The 23,287-nt window shown below is 45.5% G+C and overlaps 1 protein-coding gene across 2 annotated transcripts in view; it reads left to right on the top strand.

Annotated features, from left to right (window-relative positions):
* Nucleotides 1–23,287, top strand: part of CAMTA1 (calmodulin binding transcription activator 1) — an 878,634-nt gene that overhangs the window by 804,711 nt on the left and 50,636 nt on the right. The window contains exon 1 of one of the 2 annotated variants that reach the window (XM_024207912.3): nt 5,228–5,237. The exons of the other annotated variant lie outside the window; for it this stretch is intronic. The gene's annotated coding sequence lies outside the window, so the exon portion shown is untranslated. Of the gene's footprint in view, nt 1–5,227; nt 5,238–23,287 lie in introns of those variants that run through there. 2 annotated transcript variants of the gene reach the window in all.

Here is a 23,287-nt window from a genome sequence, read left to right as displayed (position 1 = left end):
AAAAACTGTCAGGAAATTTTCCATTAGCTTAAACTAATGGTTTCCAAAGAAACATGGTTTGTGTTTTTGGAAACTGTTGGGCTTATATTGTTTGCTCCCAGTTCTAACAACTTTATTGCCTAATAAAATAGAAATTAAATGAGCTGCTGGGACTAACTCTGGTATTTTACGTAGAAGCACTTTCTATATCTCCCCTCAGGTGAGCCCACTAATGGGTATCATGCCACATATTGACTGTTTCTACAGAAGCACAAATTATATTGCTGAGTACCTAAAACTGACAATACCTACATTTGGTGGTGGTCTCATTTTAAGGGTGTGTATGGGGCCTAATGCAAAGCCCATTGAAGTTAATGGGATTCTTTCCATTGACTTCAGTGGGCTTTGGATCAGATCCATAGAGACAAAGGCCAGGTACTACCTAAAACTTAGCTATGTCACTCAAGGGAGTGGAAAATTCACCCCCCCCAAGAGACTTAGTTAAGCTGATGTAAGCCCCGTGCAGACACCGCTAGGTCGACGGAAGAATTATTCCATTGCCCTACTGCCTCTCGAGGGGGTGGATTCATTCCAGTGATGGAAAAAATCCTTCCATCGCTGTGGTGTTTACCCTACACCAGCACAGCTGCAGTTGTAGCACTTGTTGTGTAGACATACCCTAACACTCCTGTTTATCTAGCAGTATCTGCAGTATGTTCCATCTTTCTATCTGAGATGGATGAGACATTTTCAAAATGTATGGGGAAGGAAGTTAGTAAACATTTTAATTTGTGATTTTTAGAAGTGAAATACAATACAGCTCCAAAGAACCACACATATAGAGACTAATACACTAAGACAGCAAGACTGAAGAGTTCCAAGACATGTAAGAGGTATTCTAGGAAGAAGGTGTCACAGTTTGGGGTAACTGCACCTGTATATTCCCCTTCTGTGGTCCAGCAAGGGCACCCATTTATAGGCTTCCAGCTCCCTAGCCATCACCTCTCTTGGGCAAAGACGTGTCTTTTTCTCCCTCCTGACTGGAGCATTCCCAGGTTGCACAGTTCCCCGCCTACACTGTGAATTCCCCAGCAAGTCAAACTGCCTCAGTAGGCCTGCTTTGCCTTCTCCTCAGAGGCTGTAAACACTGTAAGGCAGAACCTCAGAGTTACGAACACCTCCAGAATGGATGTTGTTTGTAACTCTGAAATGTTTGTAACTCTGAACAAAACATTATAGTTTTCTTTCAAAAGTTTACAACTGAACATTGACTTAATACAGCTTTGAAACTTTACTAAGAAGAAAAATGCTGCTTTCTCTTTATTTTTTTAGTAGTTTCTGTTTAACACTGTACTGTATTTTTTTTTGTCTTGTGCTTCTTAAATTACAGATGAAAATGGCTAATATAGCCCCAATCCTGCAAACACTTATGCATATGTTAACTTAACTGGTTAAGACTAGATAATATAATAGTCTCTTCTGGCCTTAAACTCTATGAATCTGTGAAACTTTACTACCATTCTTCTCAGTAAAGTTAAACATGTGGGTGTCTGTAGGAGTGGGGCCTAGGTCCTTATGTCCCCCACTGGCAGTGCTGCCTTCCAGCACTTCACTTTAGATACTATTCTGCAGCTCAGTATCACTTAGAATACACCTCCTTTACCCCGACAGAACGTTGTCCTTGGGAGCCAAAAAATCTTACCACATTATAGGTGAAACTGCGTTATATCGAACTTGCTTTGATCTGCCGGAGCGCGCAGCCCCGCCCCCCTGAAGCGCTGCTTTACCGCATTATATCCGAATTCGTGTTATATCGGCGTAGAGGTGTACTTTTCCCGATCTTCAGCCTGAATTTCCCCTTTCTTCATTTCATCGTATTCTATATAGCATCTTATACCATGCTCATCACTGTAGTATCTGAGGACTTTCTGATAGTGCATGAAGCAATTGACTATACATCTAAGGTTGGGTTTTTTCTCTCCCCAGGGGAGAAGGATGTGGAGTGGAGTGTCCTGTTTTGGCAGGGTTTTAAGGGTTGGATTTTTTAAAATGTGTATGTTGCTATTTATATGTTAGAGCAGTTAAGGACAAAGAATTGCACCTTCCACTTGGAGTGGAAGGTGATGAGGTTGGTGATGGCACTTAGTTCCTGGGGGAGTTCATTCCACAGACGTGGACCAGCCCCTGAGAATGTTTTATCTCCCACTGTTCTGTCTTCCTCCTATTACTCCTAGTTCTATCTACTTTTCCTCTTTGGGGTTTGCACCCTCTTAGAGGTAAGCCCCACCTCAGCTCTCCTTCAGCCCAGCAATACAGCTCTGGCTCTTATTTTCCCAAAATCAATTTTTGTTGTGCTACCTATGATCAGGGAATGATAGGAGTGCGAGATGGAGATGCTGTATTTGGGTCAGTATGATGACAGAGCCAGCCTTGGATCGTCCCTTGCTCACACTGTTGGGGATGGTGTCTCGTATAGCTCCTATCCCACTGTAAGAGCTGTGTGTGGACTTAGCTAGGAGTTTGAGCAGGTGACCGATGCGAAACCAGGCCATGGGAGAACTGAGGGGAGTTCATGGAGTTTAAGGTCCCCGGCCTCTGTACTACAATGAGTCAGGGGGGACTTGGCTATTGCATAATCACAATGTGTAGTATAGATGGGACTTTAATCAGTTCCTGGCTACCCCAGCTTGCTCCCTGACTATTGGTGAGCCGTGCAAACAGACGAAGTCAGAGTTTCCCGTGGGTACAGCAGCTGGAGCAGTACATACAGCCCTAGTCTACACCATACATATCCCCTGTCCCTTCACTCCCCAGGGCTGTTCCTATTGCTTGAATGTCTACACTCCAAAAAAAGGTGTACTTAACTCAGGTTAAAATGGCAGTGAAGACAGGCAACTCAGCTGAGCAGCTCCCATTAAAGCCTATCCGAAGGGCGGCCAAAGGGTGGCTCGCCAGCCACATGTCTCTCTTCTACCTTTCATGTGTGGCTAGCGGAGCCCCCATTCTCCACCTACCAGAGTGGAGGGGGGGAAGCTTAGGACCTCTGCCTTGCAGTGGGGTAGGGGTTTCTTGTCTGTGGGGACCTGCCAGGACTTGGGGCTTCAGCAGGAGTGGGGCTGAAGCCCCCAGTGCTGATAGGCACCGCATGTGGGGATGAAGCCCTGAGCCCCAGCATGTGTACACCGGCTCTTAAACTTCTAAAGATGGGCATAGGCGGCTCCAAGGGCCAGTATGTTTAGCCACCCCTGGCCTATACTATAGGAGAGCCTGCAGCTGAATTTGAGCTGCTTGTCAGAGTGAAAACTGCGTTACCTTCTCGCTGCGATGTTAAGGAGGTGCCCAGAGGTGCTGGAATAGTTTCTATAGTGGGGGGAGCTGAGAGCCCTTGAACCAATCTGTAACCCCCTTATCTAATGGAAACCACTTCAAGCCAGGGGGGCGGTCCCAGCACCCCTCGTTCCAGCAGCTCCGGAGTTGCAGAGGGTGGCTTAGCCAGCCCCTTACAAACACGCTTTCCTGGCAGTGTAGACATAGCACCATGTGCCCAGCCAGAGCAGGGCGGGGAGTCCCGGGGGGCCGCCGGGCTGGCCCCTGGCCCAGCTTGTCCTGGCGGTGCAGGGAGGGGACCGGGGGGTGCGGGGTTTGGGAGCTGCAGGCAGGGGCTGTGCAGGGGCGGGCCGGGGGTGCAGACGGGAGGGTGGCGGGCAGGGCGTGTGGGGGCTGCGGGGATACCAGGGCGCTGCTCCGCGGAGCCCCCCGGCGCCACGGCCAGGGTTTGTCATAATGCGGGCGGGCCCGGGCGGCTGCATTGCGGGCTCGGAGCGGCGGGCTGGCGGCGGGGGCGGCCGGGGGGGTGTTTACCTGGACACGTGCGCGGCGGCCGGGCATGGGGCTGCCGGCGGCTCCGCGCGGCGCGGGCCGGAGATGCGGGGCGGGGGCAGCGCGGGGCTCTGCGGCAGGGCTGGTGCAGCGGGGGGAGCAGCGCGCCCCTCCCCAGCCGCTCCCGGAGGTAGGTGCGCTCGGCGCGGCTCCTGCAGCCGCCAGCCGGTCGGGAGGGACCCGGAGCCCTTTGTCTGGCCGGGCGCGGGGGAGCCGGAGCGGGGAGCGGGCCAGGCGGCTCCGGGCCGCGGGGGATGGAGCCCGGCGCGCGGGGCGAGTGAGTACCGCGGGCGCGGGAGCGATGCGCGGGGCCGGGGGATCGTTGGCCCCTACGCCCCGTTTTGCGGCGTGCCGGGGCCTGTCCCGGGGCCGCGGTGGCGTTAGACGGACCCGGGTGAGTCTCATGGGAGACCCCGGACCCGCGGGCACCGCCCGGGACCCCCCGGGACCGACTTGTTGCGCGGAACGCGAAGCCTGCGCGGCGCCGCCCGAGTGGCCGCAGCGGCGTCCCGGGGGCTCGGCCCCGCAGGGGGCTCGGGGAGGGGCCGCGGGACGGGCCGGGGGGCGAGGGCCCGATCCCGGGAGCGGGGTCACTTCCCTGCCGCGGCAGGTTCGTACCACGCGCTTCCCTCAGACTTCCCCGCCGGGCCGGGCCGCTCGCCGGGCGGGACACCGGCCCCTGCGCTGGCGGGCGGCGGAGCCCGAGCTCGGGAGCCCCCGGCCCGGACTCTCGCCGTGGCCCCGGGTTCAGCCCGACTGTAAACACGGGGAGGTGATGTCATCATTCCCGCTCCTGATTGGCCGGAGCTGCGCACGTGAGCGTGTGGCCGGGAGGCGGGAGGCGGGTTCGGGCAGCCGCGGGTTCAAGCGCCTCGGAGCTCGCTCGCCCTGAGGCGCTGCGACGCTGCGGCTCCCGCGCGCTCCCGTGTGAGGCGGTGACGGGAGGAGATGGTGTTTGAGTTGTTCCCGTTTTCCTCGCGGGACCGCTGGGGGTTTGCCCGGCTCCCGGCTCCCCCGGCCGCGCGTTGTAACCGGGGGAGGAAAGTCACTGAGCGGTGGTGCCGGGCAGAGCCAGGCGGGTCCGGTCCGCTCCATCCGCCTGCTGCTGGAAACCTCCCCAGGAGCGGGGCGCTGGCGCTGGCTTAGTTCCCTGGTTGTAGGCTCCCCCTTGGTTAGTTAAGAATATAACCGAAGGGTGTTTAAAAAGTCTCATGTAAGGTACTGGTCTATCCGAAAAGGAAATAAACGTTCTGTCTATAGCTATCGATGTATACCGGTAGCAACAGTGAAATTTTTGGTATACAAGTTAAATTACCAGCGAGAGCTGAAATAAAAACTAAATATGTTGTGGGACCATAGGTGACGGTATACAACTCTAGGTAATGTATTCATTCTCAGATTGTACCATGTAGCTTTTAAGTTCAGTTGTTCAGTATTAGTCCTCTTGCATTTTTGATTCCTTTTTAAGTTGCCAATATTTCCCCAACACATTTGTTGTGGGAATGCCCTTGGGCTCTTGTCTTTAAGACTATTTCCTTACCCACAATCACAAATGGAACTGAAGCTTTCATCCTGAACTAGTAATGCTGCTACAGATCACTTTATTAGGGAACACACATTATTTAAATACTTTTAACTTGCAATATTATTTCATGTGGGTTCTTATTTAAATAATATAAGCTAGAACAAGCTGCCTCGAACACCAGTATGGGAGACATCCAGTAGTCACTAAGACATGCCCCCTATATGTTTAGTAGTTTGTATCATTTTTGTTTATATAGCGATGCCAAAGTTTGAAATAATGAAAGTAATGTTTTCACTACATTTAAATGTGTAGCAGTTTAATGGCTTTTTTGAGTGCATGAATGAATCCTGAATACATGATGGTGCATTCAGACATTTTGTCTGTGTTTTGTTTAATGCTGCTTGAGAGTCTGCTGAATTCTGAGGTGTTTAGCTAGCAGCATTTGTGTTTTTCATATTAGGGGTGTGTGTGTATTGGGAGGATGTTCTGAAGTAGTTTAATGTATTAGTTTTCCAAAATTAGAACAAGATTTGTACAGGGAGAGAGAGAGAGACTCTGTGTTTGCAACCTCCTTTGTTTATTATCCAAAATAATGTAAAGACTATCTCTGGAAGGAGGCAAGTATTTATCATGTTCTCATTGCATTTGTGTAAGAAAACAAAAAAGTGTACAAGAGAACTTCAGTGTCAAATGATATTGGGTAACCATGAGCATCTGTGTTCTTCTTTTGCATGAATAGGAGTATAAGGAAACCTCGTGTATATTTTAAATATTTTTTTCAGGCCTGCCCCTTGCTGTTTTGTTGAGTCACTGCTGGTCTCATAGTTTTAAAGGACTCCATCCTACTTTGGTGTTTTCGTATGTTGATATTGTTCTCTGAATATTTATACTTTGTGAAACTTGTACAAAATTCATAGAAAATATTCCCATTCACCAATAAATATAGAGCTGCTACACTTTATTTAAATTGCTTTTAGGACTTTAAGACATGCAATAAATAGAACTAGAAATTTGGGATTTTCCTCTGTAATAAAATTGCTCCTTACAAACCACTTCCATTTGAGAATGAAGCTTAAATTTCAAGAGATTAATAGAAAAATTGGTCAAAATATTTTAATGACTTCACACAACATATTGTAGAAGTTAGTTGGTAAACTTTGTAAGTGTAAAACTGCACATAGGACTCCTGATTTAAATATTTATATTATTGTTGCACCAATGGGCCCTGATGTGAAATAAAGCGCCCTGGAGGAGAAGACTGAGCACCTGTAGCTTTGTGGGGCTGCCATGACAATCACGCAACAGCCTAATACACAAAAGAAAGCTCCCTGCAAAGGTGAATAACTGAGTTGAGTGCTCTGGAAAACTTAAATTGAAAGCTGTAAATAAGAGATGAAATCCTGGTCCCATTGACTTTCACCCAAGGAGTTTAGACTCATTCAGCCTATAATAAATTCAGGGCAAACTTCCTCTCAGGCTCTGTTACCCAGTGCAAACATCAGCTTTTGGTGTTAAAAGATTATTTTATATAATAGATTATTCAATCCCTTCCAAAATATTTCAAAGTATAAAAAGTTAGTGTTTGAATATTATGCTCTAGAAACATCCAAAGCACTAAAAGGATAGGGATGAGTAATATCCCTCACACTGTTTGGTACACTAAAATAGAAATGTTTATCCAAACTACAAGCTGAATATGGAGAAGTCTCCTAATAAGACACAGACCTACAGCCTCTGAATTTGTGCTGGTTTTAAGTACTTTATCATCCTCCTGAAATAGCTAGGCAGCCACAGTTTTATTTTCACTGAATAGTCAATCCGCTCCTTCTAGTCTTAGGCCCAGATTTGTAAAGGTATTTAGGCATTACTGCACTCAGTGTTGCAACTCCTAGCAGATTTAGGAGCCTAAATCTCATTTTCAGAATTTGACAGTTGATAGTATTTAGGCTCCCAAGTGCCTAAATCCCTTTTGATAATGAGATTTAGGTTCCTAAACCAGCTAGGCCTTGCATCTTTGAGTGCAGCAACTCCTAAAATCTGAGCCTTAGTGCTTTAAGGTGCAAATAGGTTGAAGCTGTAGTAGGTACCTGCTTACAGCAGCTATGAACAGCACAACTAAACTTCTCTTCATTATGTGGTGTAAGCTGATGGGCTGACCATCACACTCCAGACAATGGCTGAGTTCCAGTTCCTTTGCCTAGGGCTTTTCATAGAATCATAGAAATGTAGGGTTGGAAGGGACCTTGAGGGTCATTAAGTCCAGCCCCCTGCACTGAGGCAGGACCAAGTAGACCTAGACCATCCCTGACAGGTTTTTTGTCCAACCTTTTCTTAAAAACCTCCAATGATGAGGATTCCACAACCTTTCTTGGAAGCCTTTTCCAGAATTACTTTTATAGTTAGAAAGTTTTTCCTAATAGCTAACGTAAATGTCCCTTGCTGCAATGCAGACTAAGCCCATTCCTACTTGTCCTACCTTCACTGGACATGGAGAACAATTGTTCACTGTCCTCTTTATAACAGCCCATAAGATATTGGAAGACGGTTATCAGGTTGTCCCTCTGTCTTCTTTTCTCAAGATTAAACATGTCCAGTTTTTTCAGTCTTTTCCTCGTAGGTGAGGTTTTCTAAACCTTTTATCTTTTTTGTTGCTCACCTTTGGACTCTTTTCAGTTTGTCCACATTCTTCCTAAATTGTGATGCCCAGAATTGGACACACTATTCCAACTGGGGCCTCACCAGTGCTGAGTAGAATGGGACAATTACATCCTGTGTCTTACATACAACACTCCTATTAATACGCCCCAGAATCATATTAGCCTTTTTTGCAATTGCATCACATTGACGACTCCTGTTCAGTTTGTGGTCCACTATAACCCCCAGACTCTTTTCAGCAGTACTACCACCTAGACAGTTATTCCCCATTTTGTAGTTGTGCATTTGATTTTTCCTTTCTAGGTGAAGTACTTTGCATTTGTCTTTATTGAATTTTCATCTTGCTGAATTCAGACCAATTCTCCAATTTGTCATGAATTTTAAACCTGTCCTCCAAAGTACTTGCAACCCCTCCCAGTTTGGTCTCATCTGCAAATTTTATAAGCATAGGTTGTTAATTTAGAACCTAAGATTCAAAACAAATTAACCCAAACAGTCTCGCGGCCCCTAGGACCATGTCCAGCCCTTAGCTGGGAAGGTCTGCAGAGCCCTGGAGACAAGGCTTCTCCCTCCTCTCAGGCCTTCTGTTTGACAAGTGTGGAGAGTCCCTTCCCTGATCCTGAGTCTGTTCTGTCTGCTCCCCTTCCGAAAGCTTTGTCTGCCCAGCAAAGGAAGGTGTGATTATAGCAGGAGTAAGCTAGCTTTAATCTAGCTACTGGGGGTATCAAAGCAGTGAGGATATGGCAGCAAGACTTCAGCGTGGGCTAGCCACTCCAGTACAGCTCCACCAAGGAACCTGCGTACATACTTGGGTTGCTAGCTTGTGCTGTAGCCTCTGCCGCCACAGACTAGCAACCCGAGTATGTACAGTACCATGGCTCCTCAGCAGGGCTGTACTGGGGCAGCTAGCCCACACGGAAGTCCATGCTGCTACATATTCACTACTATTGTTACCCATGCTAGTGGGTGTGCCTACCCACTCTGCAGTCACACCTTCACTTGCAGTGTGACATACCTAAAGCTATGTTTACTCTGCAATTAAAAACTGGCTGGCCTGGGCTAGCTGACTCAGACTCGTGGGGCTTGGGCTGTGGGGCTGTTTAACTGCAGTGTAGATGTCTGGGCTTGGTCTGGAGACCAGTCTCTAGGACCCTGAAAGGTGGGAGGGTCCCAGAGCTCAGGCTGCAGCCAACCCGGATTGTCTACATCTCAATTAAACAGCCCCGCCGGAGTCCAGCCGCCGATGGCCAATTGCAGTGTAGACATACCCTAAGAGGCAGAAAAGCCGTATATGAAAATTCCTGTTAGGCACATGACTAGGAGCAGGTGAGTGACCTACAACTACAGTTCCCAGTTGTAAAGGGATGTGCACATGTGCCCCAAGGCATTTCTACTCTTAGATTTATATACCTATCCAGACATGTTGACAGTTGGAGGTTCGCTCAGATCTTAGAATCTGAAGTACAGAATCCATCTAAATTTATTCTGTGTGATGCTGGGGAATACTGTCCAGAGGAGCAAATACTTGTGAAAACCGTTCATTAACTATTATTATTATGATCCTATTGATATCCCTAATTCGGTCTTGTTAAATTCTTTTGCATAAGACCTGATGATACTAATATTGTGCTAACAATATTGCTACTGTTCTCTTCACAAGCATTTGTTCCTCCAGAGAGAATTCCTCCGGGACAATCTGTCCAGATGGAATTCACAGGGATCCTATGACTGTATAGAAGAGTTTTGCAAGTCTTTTAAGGTAAATCGCAGGGTAATCTATCATTAGGGCCCTACCAAATTCACGGTCTATTTTGATCAATTTCATGGTCATAGGCTTTTAAAAATCCTCAGTTTCAGAGTTTCAGATATTTACATCTGAAATTTCATGGTTATAACCATGGGGGTCCTGATCAAAAGAGTGTTGTCGGGGAGGTCACGTTATCGCACCCTTCTGTGCTGCTGCTGATGGAGGCGCTGCCTTCAGAGCTGGACAGCCAGAGAGCAGCTGGGCATGGTATACGGGGTTATCACTTTTTGGGCAGGAGCAGGGCCGGCCTTACGAGCGGGTGACTGCCCAGGGCCTTGTGGCCAGGGGGGTGCTGTGGTCCCCCACCGTCCAGCCAGTCCAAGGCACTTTAAATGCCTGTGCGCTGGACCCAGAGCTGGGGCGGGCAGAGCTGAGGGCAAGGGTGACAAACCTTTGTAGAAGTCGGGGGGTCACTGTACAGGCAGTAGCCACAGAGCTTCTTACAGCCGAGGGAGGTTCCCAGAGGTGGGTCTGACCTGGCCCAGAGAGTGGCCACTGCAGGAGAAGAGGAAGTCAGGATTAGCAGCTGGAGCCCGGCACATGGTAGGAGCCCTAGCTGGCGTGCCCCTGGTCCTGCCCCTCCCCGGCAGATTTCACAGTGAAGACCAGATTTCATGGTCTGTGATGCGTTTTTCATAGCTGTGAATTTGGTAGGGCCCTATCTATAATATAGGAGCAAAGACTGAGTAATATTGTAGTAAACTGTCCTGCATTGGCCACAAGTGTGTGTTAGATGATCTAATGCTGCATGTCTTGATCTGCTTGCTTTATTAGTTTCTGGAAAACAGAGGGGGAAAATTCTTATGTCCATAAAAGAATGGTGCTGTGATCAAACCCCAGTTACCACTGGTGGGTTCCTTTGGCTGCAGAATTTGAACACGAGCATTTGAGTTGCTAGTTGGCAGCAGTGTTCCCTTCACATTTTTGTGATGGTTGAACCTCAAACCTGAGATATTCTCCTGTGGAAAACTGTCGATTCTTATAATCCAAGCTCCCATCAGGAGGAGTGGTGCCTGTACCTTAATTTGTACAAAGTGCTGTTTCATAGCTTCTGGTTTGAGAGGAACTGCAGAAGGTTTCCTCATTTTTTTAATGAAATTATAGGTAGCCTTCAGGACAGAAATAGCATACTTAGAATGTTGCATTATTCAATCCCAGCAGCTCTTTCTTCCAGTGCAGGTGAGTGAGACACGGATTCATAGAATCATAGGACTGGAAGGAGCTTCAAGAGGTCATCTAGTCCAGTCCCTTGCACTCATGGCAGGACTAAGTATTATCTGGATCAGTGCTTCTCAAAGTCAGGCTGCCGCTTGTGCAGGGAAAGCCCCTGGCGGTCCGGGCCGGTTTGTTTACCTGCCGCGTCCGCAGGTTCGGCTGATTGCCGCTCCCAGTGGCCACAGTTCGCCGCTCCAGGCCAATGGGGGCTGCGGGAAGGGCGGCCAACATGTCCCTCAGCCCGCGCCGCTTCCTGCAGCCCCCGTTGGCCTGGAGCGGCGAACCGCGGCCAGTGGGAGCCGTGATCGGCCAAACCTGCGGACGCGGCAGGTAAACAAACCAGCCCGGCCCACCAGGGGCTTTCCCTGAACAAGCGGCGGACCAGCTTTGAGAAGCACTGATCTAGACCATCCCTGACAGGTGTTTGTCTAACCTGCTCTTAAAAATCTCCAGTGATGCAGATTCCACAACCTCCCTAGGCAATTTATTCCAGTGCTTAACCACTCTGACAGCTTTTCCTAATGTACAATCTAAACCGCCCTTGCTGCAATTTAAGCCCACTTCTTCTTGTCCTAACCTCAGAGGTTAACAAGAATAATTCTTCTCTCTCCTCCTAGTAACAACCTTTTATGTACTTGAAAACTGTTATGTCCACTCTCAGTCTTCTCTTCTCCAGATTAAACAAACCCAATTTTTTTCAATCTTCCCTCATAGGTCATGTTTTCTAGGCCTTTAATAATTTTTGTTGCTCTTCTCTGGACTTTTTTCAATTTGTCCACATCTTTCCTGAAATGTGGCACCCAGAACTGGACACAATACTCCAGTTGAAGACTAATCAGTGCGGAGTAGAACGGAAGAATTACTTCTCGTGTCTTGCTTACAACAGTCCTGATAATACATCCCAGAATAATGTTTGCTTTTTTTTGCAACAGTGTCACACTGTTCACTCATATTTAACTTGTGATCCACTATGATCCCCAGATCCCTTTCTGCAGTACTCCTTCCTAGGCAGTCATTTCCCATTCTCAACCTTCTTCATAACATGGATCATATCTTAATGAGTGTCTATCAGCCAACCCTCATCCAGTTCACAGTTCCACAGAATCCCTGTAGCAACTACAGCAATTGCTTTTAAATGGAAGAGTAGCATTAGAAAAGTTTTTAAAGTGTTTTAGCTACCTTTAATGCAGGGGTATCTGCAAACAGGAAGGATGTGACCAGCTCTTTTCAGGCATTGGAATAGGCAGTTTGACTGTAAATGTACTTTCACCATCTTACCTGATACCTTACTGCAGCTCTTTAATGTGGCTTGTGTGGTCACGGCACCAGAGGTGTTTTTTCACACCCCTGAGTGAGAAAGTTGCAGCGCTGTAAATTGCCAGTGTAGACAAGCCCTTACTCTGGAGGGGATCTAGTAACTTAAAAGTGAAAAAGCCTGCCAGACCTATTAGCACAACATTGAAACTGTTAAAGAGCCATTCAAGTGGTAATGAAGCCATTTGCCAAACCCCAGGTATATACTGTCAGTTTCTGAATTTACTGACAAAAACAGTTGTGCATGCAACACGTATAAATCTTTCGCCTTTTACTCAGAACATATTAGTCTACAGGACCTTAGTTTAAAATTTGCTTTAAAAATATTTCATTAGTGAGTTGGTGAAGATTATAAAATCACATCTCTTAAAAAATCCTTGCATAGATTTTTAGATGCACAATCCTCTTTAGCCTTAAATGCTTGGATCTTCAGACATATATTTTTTTTTAAATAAATCCTTCAAAAGACCACCCTTATCTAAAATACACATTTTAATTACTATAGTAAAAAAAAAAACTTGCTTCCAAAGTCTTCCTGTCCTTTCTGTCCATCCCTTTCTCCTTTCACCTCTCCCCTGCCCAGTTGAAGGGAGCCCTTAAAGGGACAACACCCCTTTCCTTCCAGATAGCTGGACAAAGAGTTCCCTTTCTTTACTTCTGACTATCTGATGAACTAGTTTTAAGAGAACCCTCCAGCAAAATCAGTACCTTAGTAAGATATAAAATCCTTTGTTATGCCTAAAATCTTTGGAAACTTTTTTGAAGTTGGTGAAATTTCATAAACATGTCTATTGTTATGGAGATCACACAAAGTAAATTAGTTTCCCTTTTTCTAAAAGCAATGAACATTGTTATGAACACACTAAACCTCTGTGACTGATTAATTTAAAATAATGTCTTTGTTTCAGTGAGTTAAATATGAAGTAAGCTGGAATGATTACTTTATGAAGGCTTAAGAATACATTTAAAATATAAAATCAGCTTAGAAATACTGATTAAGGAAATGTAAAAGAGAGAAGAACTGCATCATGTATTCCATAATATTTAATGTTGTATTCAGCAAGACAGCTGACTCACTCTTACTACAAAGTTTTTGCAAATAAATCTCTGATACTTCGTAGGACCCCGTAAATCCTAAGGACGGCCCTGTTCTCTTCTGAATCAAAAAATAAGATTCTCTTATCATGCTCAACAGCAGAAGAAATAGGTCATTATAGATTTACTGTCTAATGGTAAAGTCAGATTATTTCTGTAAAATACCTGCACAGCCCCACTTGGCTACGGGGTCACATTCCTAGAGCACCTTCTAGTGTGAAAGGAACTGACCACCTACTAAGAAGTTCCAGTGAGGCAAGTTTCACTGCATTCTCCAGGTCCGGTTTTTTGGCCTCATTCTCCTAGAACTACATTCATTCACAAAGGCTCAATCCTGCAACGTCTTAAGTGCCTCAAACTCCCATTAGAGACAATAGGAGCAGAAACAGTTCAGCATCTTGTAGAGTTCAGCCCCAAAGTGTGTATTTGATCCAAGAGTTAAGCACTTGCCCTCAGGATATCTAGAGTCCAACAAAGAATGTAGTGAGAAGGGATGAAAATGCATGAAAAGAGCAGGCATATGGTGTCAGAACTCCCCAAGGATCTCTGATACATTGGGATGTATCTGCCATGTACATTGGCCAAACCGGACAGTCTCTACGCAAAAGAATAAATGGACACAAATCAGACATCAAGAATTTTAACCTTCAAAAACTAGTAGTAGAGCACTTCAGTCTCCCTGGACACTCAATAACAGACTTAAAAGTCACCATTCTTCAACAACAAAACTTCAAAAACAGACTTCAACGAGAAACTGCAGAACTGGAATTAATTTGCAAACTTGACACCATCAAATTAGGCCTGAATAAAGACTGGGAGTGGCTGGGTCACTACAAAAAATAATTTTCCCTCTGTTATTCACCCCTTCTTGTCAACTGTTGAGAATGGGCCATATCCACCCTAATTGAATTGGCCTTGTTAGCACTGACCCCCCAGTTGGTAAGGCAACTCCCATCTTTTCATGTGCTGTATATTTATTCCTTACTGTATTTTCCACTCCATGCAGCTGACAAAGTGGGTCATATCCCACAAAAGCTTATGCCCAAATAAATGTGTTAGTCTCTAAGGTGCTCAAGGACTCCTTGTTGTTTTTACTGATACAGACGAACACGGCTGCCGCTCTGAAACCAGACACATTTCGGTTTCCAGCAGATAAACAAGCTGTCAGTGAAAAGCTCTTTCAGGCAGGACTGTCTCTCGTGTATATTTACAACACCTAGCACAATGGGCCACTAGGCCTGGTGACAATACTAATAAATGATGGAAAGTAATTTCAAACCACTTTTGTCTAAGGTTAAAGAAAATAAATGCTTCAGCAGAGAGACTAAACTTCCAGAAAAAATGGGAGTGTCCAGCACTGGGGTCTATGAGGAGATGAAGGGAACTGACCCCATTTCAGTTTTATTTATTTTAGAAAATGGGTACCACCTCCACATTTAGATACCAGGGTGATAGCTTAAATACCTTGGATAAACAACTGGTATCCCAAATAGGGACTCAACTACATGTTGACTGAAACTGCTGAATCCCTAACTAGACAGGAGACCCTGTGATCCATAGAGAGAATGAACCCAGGCATTCACTCATAAGAAAGAGAACATGCTAAAATTCCCCTGCCTGGAACCAAGCCCAAAAGGAAAGAGGACCAGGAAGGGATACACATGCTGCAAGGCTGTGGCAGTGTGGCTTGGAAGGATTCAGTTTTAATCTGTAAATGTTGAGAAATTTCATAGAATCATGGAATATATCAGGGTTGGAAGAGACCTCAGGAGGTCATCTAGTCCAGTCCCCTGCTCAAAGCAGGACCAACACCAACTAAATCATCCCAGCAATGTCTCTTTCACTGTTCACATACAAACCGACCATAGGCTATTTACTATGTGTATATTGACATGTGATGTTGACAATTTGTGTTTTAACTGTTTGTTATAAAGCTTTAACTTTTTGAATCGCAATGGTTACTGTCATTACATAATTATAGTCTGATACCCCCCTCCCCAATTGTCTGACTCCCTTTCCCATCACTTCCTGCAATTCTGAAAATTTAAATTGATAAAAATTGAAAAAACGATTAAAAATAAACATCTGTAGCCATCGAAATTATAAAAAAAAATCAAATTCTGCCAAACCTATATAACCAGTGAAACTTAGAATATGGTGTGATGGAAACAATACCCATGTGGGATGCTGAGAGCGCGAGACTTTATTGGACCAGAGAGAGAGCACAGATTTATTTGAGTTTTTGGGAGGCTCAGACAGGGAAGGTACAAAATGTAATTGTTCTCATCATTTTCCATTGAGGTTTACTTTAAACATAAATGCATGTATTGCTCTGCAGTACTATTAAGCCCGTGAGGAGCTCTCTTTAATATGCCAAGACTTTGACAGTAAATCATCCCTGTCAGAGAACTTTGTGGGACTTTATAATGTGTAATCTGCTCTAGTTTTTCCAGAAGAATGATAAACCACAGTGAGAACAGATTTGACAAAGGAGAACTTGGTATGCCAGTACCGTTTCCCACATAAAGTGGAGAGGTCGGAGAATAGGTGTTTTAGGACTGTAATGACTTGTGTATCTTCAGAAAATATATCAAGTTCCTTGCTTCTCTTGCAAAGTTTTAGCCAGATGTCTCATTGAGATGGGTGAGAGCAGTGGAAGAACTCAGTTTGCCTTTGTTAAAAGACTAAAAAGTTTAAAGTCCAAAAACTAAGACCTAGGAAGCACTAAAGAGGCTTGGGGAGTGTTAGCTATCAAGCCTATGCCTGCCTGCCTTTGCTGTGTTCTCAAAGAGATACATGGCTGCCCGGGTAAGTCTCTTGCACACTGGGCCTGAGTAGCTATACTCAGGACTGCATAGTGATATAATAGACACATAGCTTCACTTATCAGTTTAATGTGTGTGCTGTTGGGTTTTTGTACTGTGAGATGTTTAGTCCTGTGATATTGCATGAATATAACAGACCTGAGCATGGTCTCCAAGTTCTTAGTGCCCACTGAGCAGGCAACTCTACAGAAACCTCTGAAGTGAGGAAGACAGGAGAGGTTTTTAATAGCAAAATAGGAAATGGCACAGGATTGGTGGACTTGAGCTTCTGGAGTGATGCAAAGTGTTGTGGCAGATCCTGTCAGGTGGCGTCACTCATGAAGAAATGCAGGATACATTATGTTAAATTTTGACAAAATTGTCTTTAACTTTGACTCTCTCTCCCGTGTTTGTATTTGTGCTTCACAGCATTGATTTTTTTTTTTTGAGGGGAGGCGGGACAGTAAAGGTTTTCATCAGAGCTCCAAATAAAATGCCTAATGATTGAGCATTACTGCTTAACTCCTTTGCATCCAGTGCTGTTGCTTCTCTCTGCTTGGCAATATTTTGACTAAATGTCTCACAACTGTATCTGAAAGGTCAGCAGAACAGGACCAGTTTTTATTATCTTTTGGGACTTCCCTCCAACTATCTTATATTTTCCTGTGTCCACTGTGAAGATTAAGATTGAAATCAGTTGCCCAAAAGATGTACTGTGGCTCTGGGGAATTTTATTTCTTGTTGGGATTATGTATGTGTGTAGGTATGTATGTATGTATGTATTTATGGATCTTGGTTGTATTTTATACAGTACAAAAACAGATACATCTGTGTCACAAACATTTTGAGGTCTGCCAAACAAATCTTCAGTACTTGGGTCATCAATAGATAAAAGAACCTGTATGAGCAGAAAATGTGATGTTTTCTGTTTTCCCAATGATTTTTAACAGGTGCTATTGTAATTACCTTTTTTACATCTAGAAAAGTTTAAAATGGTTGAGAAATACACTGGTTTAAAGCTAAATTAGCTACAAGGAGAGAAAAAGTTATGTCTGGTTAGTTACAATGAGCAGGGCAGAGCTCTTTACCCAAAGCAATGTGTTCTCTTGGCCAGGGCCAGCTCAAGGGTTTTGGCCACCCCAAGCAGCCCAAAAAAAAAAAAAAGCCGCGATCGCGATCTGCGGCGACAATTCAGCGGGAGGTCCTTCGCTCCGAGTGGGAGTGAGGGACCGTCCGCCGACTAGCTGGATCTGCCGCCCCTCTCCGGAGTGGCCGCCCCAAGCACCTGCTTGCCAAGCTGGTGCCTGGAGCCAGCCCTGCTCTTGGCATCTTTCAGTGAATGCATACTTGCTACTGCTTATTATCTGTGGAAACTTTGCCTTTTCCTGAACCTGTTCAACTTGAAGACATTAAAGAGGAAAGAAAAACACTTAAACATCCATTTCTGTGTTCTAGAATCTGTGCATATTGCGTTTCCCATGGTGATGCTATTATTGTTACATGTAACATTGGATGAATTGTGTTTATAACAAAGAACTAGTGAAGTTGTGAGACAAACTGCCACAATCAAAGTAGTTCAAAGTTAAGAGGAACTACTGTTATTGTGGTGCCTAGGGTTTGCATATTGTCCTGTACAATATATTACATGAGATCTCACAAATTTGTTAGGCCCCTGCAGAACTGGGATAAAATGTATCATTTAGGGGTACAGCATCCCCCTTCCTTTTTTTTTTTTTTTAATGCAGCTTCCAAATTGCAGGAAGCAGCTGGCAAAGTGGTCAGCTTATTCAAACATGTGAGGTGAGACTTTCTGGTGTGTGTCATCTTCCTGGACCCAATCTTCTTTTAAAATTGTCAGTGAGATTGAGGTTGCAGAGATGCATTAAAGGTAAAACTTGTAGAAATCTAGATTTCTATTTTAAATATTTTATATTTTATTACTGGGTTCAAAAAAGAATTTGATAAGTTCGTGGAGGATGGTCCATCAGTGGCTGTTATCCAAGACGGTCAGGGAGACAACCCCATTCTCTAGGCATCCCTAAGCCTCTGACTGCCAGCAGCTGGGACTGGACATCAGGGGATGGATCACTTGATATTTACCCTGCTCTGTTCATTCCCTCTCAAGCATCTGGCTCCAGCTACTGTCAGTAGACAGGATACTGGGCTAGATGGACCATTGGTCGGATCCAGCATGGTTGTTCTTGTGTTCTTATTTTATGCTATAATTAGAAATATGGTGAGTTCCATTAGGCTATCTTGGGTACATTGAGGATACGGAATGTGGGGGGCTGCTATCACAAAGGTTCTTGAGTCAGTTGTCTGCTCCTAAAACAAAAGTACACAGATGATCCTCCATGCAATACAAACAAGAAACCTATGTCCTGTAAGTCAAGTAAGCTCTGCTTAGGTATATTGACAATGTCCCTCCAACCATGACTGCAGCCATATCCCAGTGTAGGGAGTTGGCAGCCTTTCGTTTCATTTCTGTTGTCAGGAGGAAATCACTGGTCTAAGTGCTCCTCCCCTTGCCGCATTGACTTTTTTTTTTTTTTAAATAACTGGTACCCTCCCTTGCAGAATAGCTAATTGCTATACCCTTCTGTGCTGAGATTCCTAGAACGCGGCAGCTGGGTGCCGCGTTCGTACAATCAGAGGGAGATGGGCTGCCGACCTTTGAGACTGCAGAAGGCAAGAAGCCTACACGGCAGGTTGATCGGGCTGTACTGGAACCTTGATTCTTAACAAGCCATTTCAATCTGTCTGTGGCCACATGAGCCTGCTGCCTGATTACAACGACATTACACGTAAGGCATTTTGAAGTTTCCACTAGGTAGGAGTTTCATTATGGCTATTTAAGTGACAAAATTATTCATCTGGAAAAATGACTGTGTGGAGGATGGCACCCATGGTTCTCTGTTAACTGTTAATGATACCTAATGAACATGGTTTCATATCAATATTGCCAGTGACCTAGAGCTATTGGAAGGTTTAATTCCACTTCCTGTTGTACTCAGGAAATTTAATGTTTCTGAATTGGCAACAAACTAACCAGTATTTTGCAGCCATCGATGAACACAACTAGCCAGAGCCCTGGTGAGACACTAAAGAGAATAGCAATCACCTCGGCCAGGAGAAACAGCAGCTCTGATGGCACATCCCCCTATACAGTATTCTCTCAGGACAAGGTTATGCTCAGGCCACATCCAAAATTCATCCCAAAGGTAACCTCCCTGTTCCACATGAACCAATTGATTCACCTCCCAATTTTCTACCCCAAGCCTCACTGCGACAACAGGGAGGCTGTATTACACACAGTAGAGGTCAGGAGAACCCGAGCTTTTTACCTGGATAGGACAAAGGCTTTCTGGAAGTCTCCTACGCTTTTCCTTTCTATTATGGAAAGATCCAAGGGCACAGCACTATCAGCCCAGAGGCTCTCTAAGTGGGTCTCGAACTGCATTAGGCAATGTTATTAGGTTCGCAATATGACCTCTCCAGACAGTATTCGCACACAATCCACGAGGTCGATCTCAACCGTCGCCTTCTCCAAGAATGTCCCTATCTTAGAAATCTGTAGCGTGGTGACAGGTGTCAGTCCACACCTTCGCAGAGCACTATGTGATCACTGGGGACTCCGCCTCCAATGCCATCTTCGGCTCCACAATACTGTCATCTGTAACTGACCCGACACTGAAGCCCCAGCCCTCCAGTGGGGATACTGCTCAGGAGTCACCCACAATGCAACACCCATAGGGACACCACTCCAAGACGAAGTTGTTGTTCACCTTGTGTAGTAACGATGGTTCTTCAAGATGTGTCCCCCTATGAGTGTTCCAGAACCCAGCCTCCTCCCCTCTACTTCGGAGTTCTTGTCAATGACTCTGCTGTAGAGAAGGAACTGAGGGGGTTTAGTCTGCATATGCTGACTAGCTTCGAGGCGGGGCACAAGGGGAGACAGCGCATGTGCGGGCTTAACAGACACTGCTACCAAAGTTCTCCAATCAGCAGTGCAGGGACACAAGTACCCCTGCAGTGGAGAACCCATAGAGAGAGACATCGCAAATAACCATCCTTACTGCACAAGGCGAGTAACTTCTTCATCAGGATACAGTTCTACAATCCATACTTCAGGCTCCTGATAAGTCAAACTGTGGCCTTGAGCTGTGCAAATGTTGGGTGTCCCTGTGGAGCACTGTCCAGAGATCTGAGTAGAGGCCGCTTGGGAAACCTGGATAGTATTACAGAGATTGCTGCTTGCTGTCTGTGGATATGTCTACACTACAAAGAAAAACCCATGGCTGGCCCGTGGCAGCAAACTTGGACTTGCGGGGCTCAGACCGCAGGGCTGTCTCATTGCTGTGTAGACGTCCGGGCTCAGGCTGGAGCCCAAGCTCTGGGTCCCTCCCGCTCCGCAGGCCACCCAGGGATGTCCAGTTGCTGTGTATACATACCCTGTGAGACCTGGGAAAAGCCACTTCCTCTCCTTGTGTCTGTTTCCCCATCGTATAATGGGGATAATGAGAGTGACAGCCCTCCCCCTTTATAAAGTGCTGGCAGTCCGCAGATGAAAGATATTATGGAAGAGCCAAGTATCCTTATCTGACGGATCAGGAAAGGGATGGGTTAGGATCCGTTTTTTTTAAAAAGACACAGGATAAATTCTTGAAGGATAGTGTAGAACCTAGGATAATTAGCTGCATGCAGAAAAGCCCAGGACTCAAATTGCTATTTTTGACAAACCCGTCATGTAAAAATACATTTCTGTTGAAACTCCAATACAGTGAGAGATCTTCAGGGTCAGAATAACCTGATCCAGCTTTCACCTGAACAGTTGATTCATGCAGTTGTTGTTTGTAGGATTAGACCATAATCCTTCTGTACAGCTACATGCAGGGAGCTAGGGTGTGATCTGTCAAAGCTGTCTGCGCTAAGTCGTTCAACGCTTTGCTTTTTAAATGTTTTCCTGTGTTGAATGGCTGTTACTTTCTCCCATTTGGAATTGGAGGCTCAGAGAAATGTTACTAGAATGATGTTCATGAGACTGTTCATTGAGCAGTTAATAAAATGAAGGTGCTGGCTGTACGGCCAGAGGGAGTGGTGTTAAACATGCAGACAGTGGAAAGCCATTAACCTCTGCAGCAAATATGTGGCTCTCTGGCTCTTAGCAAGTTACAGACATAGCTGTGTTTGACACAGAGATGTGGTGAGAAGGGGCTGGCTCAATGATGTCAGGTAGTTTCAGTCTCTGCAGTGTACGTGCTCCGCATGGAAATGGGGGAGGAGGAGGAAATGACATGGACTGCACTGCAGCATACTGCAGCACTGCCAGAACAAAGCCTTGTTGGAAAAACACTACCTAAGGAGAGGCTGTGCGCTGACCACTGTTTGGGAGCAGGGTGTGGAAATGTCACTTGCTTTTTAGAGAAGTCTGTCTCCTCATTTGGAGAGGCAAGGTGGGTGAGGGAGTATCTTTTACTGGACCTATGTCTGTTGGTGAAAGAGAGGTTTTTGAGCTACGCAAAGCTCTTTGTCAGGTCAGGGAGAGAAACTCTAAATGTCACAACTAAACAAAGGTGGAACAGATTGCTTAGCACAAGTAATTAGCACATTGTAAGAGACCAAGGTGAAGTGGCCAGTTAATAGGTCTGCAGTCATAGGACAAAAGGGCGGGGGGACGCTAGCGGGTTACAGGTTGTTGTAATAAGCTGTAAATCCAGTGCCTTATTTAGGACGATGATTTTTAGGCTTTGTCTACACTGCCACTTTACAGTGCTGCAACTTTCTTGCTCAGGGGTGTGAAAAAACACACCCTTGAGCGCTGAAGTTTCAGCACTGTAAAGTGGCAGTGTAGACAGTGCACCAGCACTGGAAGCTACTCCCCTCGTGGAGGTGGGTTTTTTTACGGCGCTGGTGCATTGGTACCACGACTACACATCTACATTAAAGCGGCAGCACTTTTAACATTGCTAATGAAGACATGCCCTTAGTGTCTAGCAAAGTTATGAATTTAAGCTCCGAAGCTCATCTTTCGAAGGTGTGCAGATTTCCTTTGAGGATGAGGACTGAGAGGTCAGATACTTATGAAAAGTGTTTGCCCACAAGGGATATGGTGTTTTTATCTTTTATCATTTTTCTGTGTGAGTTCATTCGAGAGCATAGTGCTTTCGCCCACATAGTTGTTGCCGGGGCATTTAGTGCACTGGATGAGATACACCACATGTTGTGATAAGCATGTGTAGGACCACATGGATCTTGAATGATGTGTTGTGGGGGGCATTTATCATTGTAGCAGTGGAGTTATGTCTGCAGGTTTTCCATCTGTTATGGCAGGGCCTGGTGCCACTTCGAGTTGGTGGGTCTCCTCATACAACTGCCTGCCAGCCTCAGCCCCAGAGGCCTTGGAATGATCTGAACAATTAGTGAGACTCCAATTTTCTATTGGCAAAGGAAACCAATGAATGGGCTCATCACTATCTTAAAAACCTCTAAACCCTCTGAAATAGGGTTGGAGGTGACTGGCCTCCCACACTCATTAGCAGCAGAGATACTTTGTAAATTGATCTTACGCTATTAATTAGTATGTAAAGCTGAATTCAAATATCCCTGCAGGAGAGAGTCCGGTCTGGCAAAGGGGTCAGGTGAGATCTTTATCTGCTGTCAAACTTCAGGTAATTTCTAGTGACGGGCAAAAGCGTGATGTAAACTCGGAGCTGCACTCTGACCCCAGTAATATTCTCTCTCCAGTTAATGGCCTGCAAATGGTCTCGGGCTCAGCATAGCACATAAGTTTGTGTCTCAGGTTTGATTTCCTAATGAAGAATCTTGCATAGCTGTATCTTATGGAATCCTGTCCTGTGCCAGGAAACTCAGCAGGTAAAGCATACCTGACATTTCACTGGCAAATGATTAGAGAAACACCGCATTTGCCACCTTTCAGATTACAGGAATATTCCCTCTAAATCTGTACATTTTAGAAAAGGGCAGTGCAATTCTGAGACTCCTGACCATGTGTCC

Source organism: Terrapene carolina, unplaced genomic scaffold, assembly GCF_002925995.2.
Source record: "Terrapene carolina triunguis isolate 2854851 unplaced genomic scaffold, T_m_triunguis-2.0 Scaffold714, whole genome shotgun sequence".
NCBI classification, from domain to species: domain Eukaryota; kingdom Metazoa; phylum Chordata; order Testudines; family Emydidae; genus Terrapene; species Terrapene triunguis.
The sequence above is the reverse complement of the archived record's forward strand: the minus strand, read 5'-3'. Positions and strand labels throughout refer to the sequence as shown.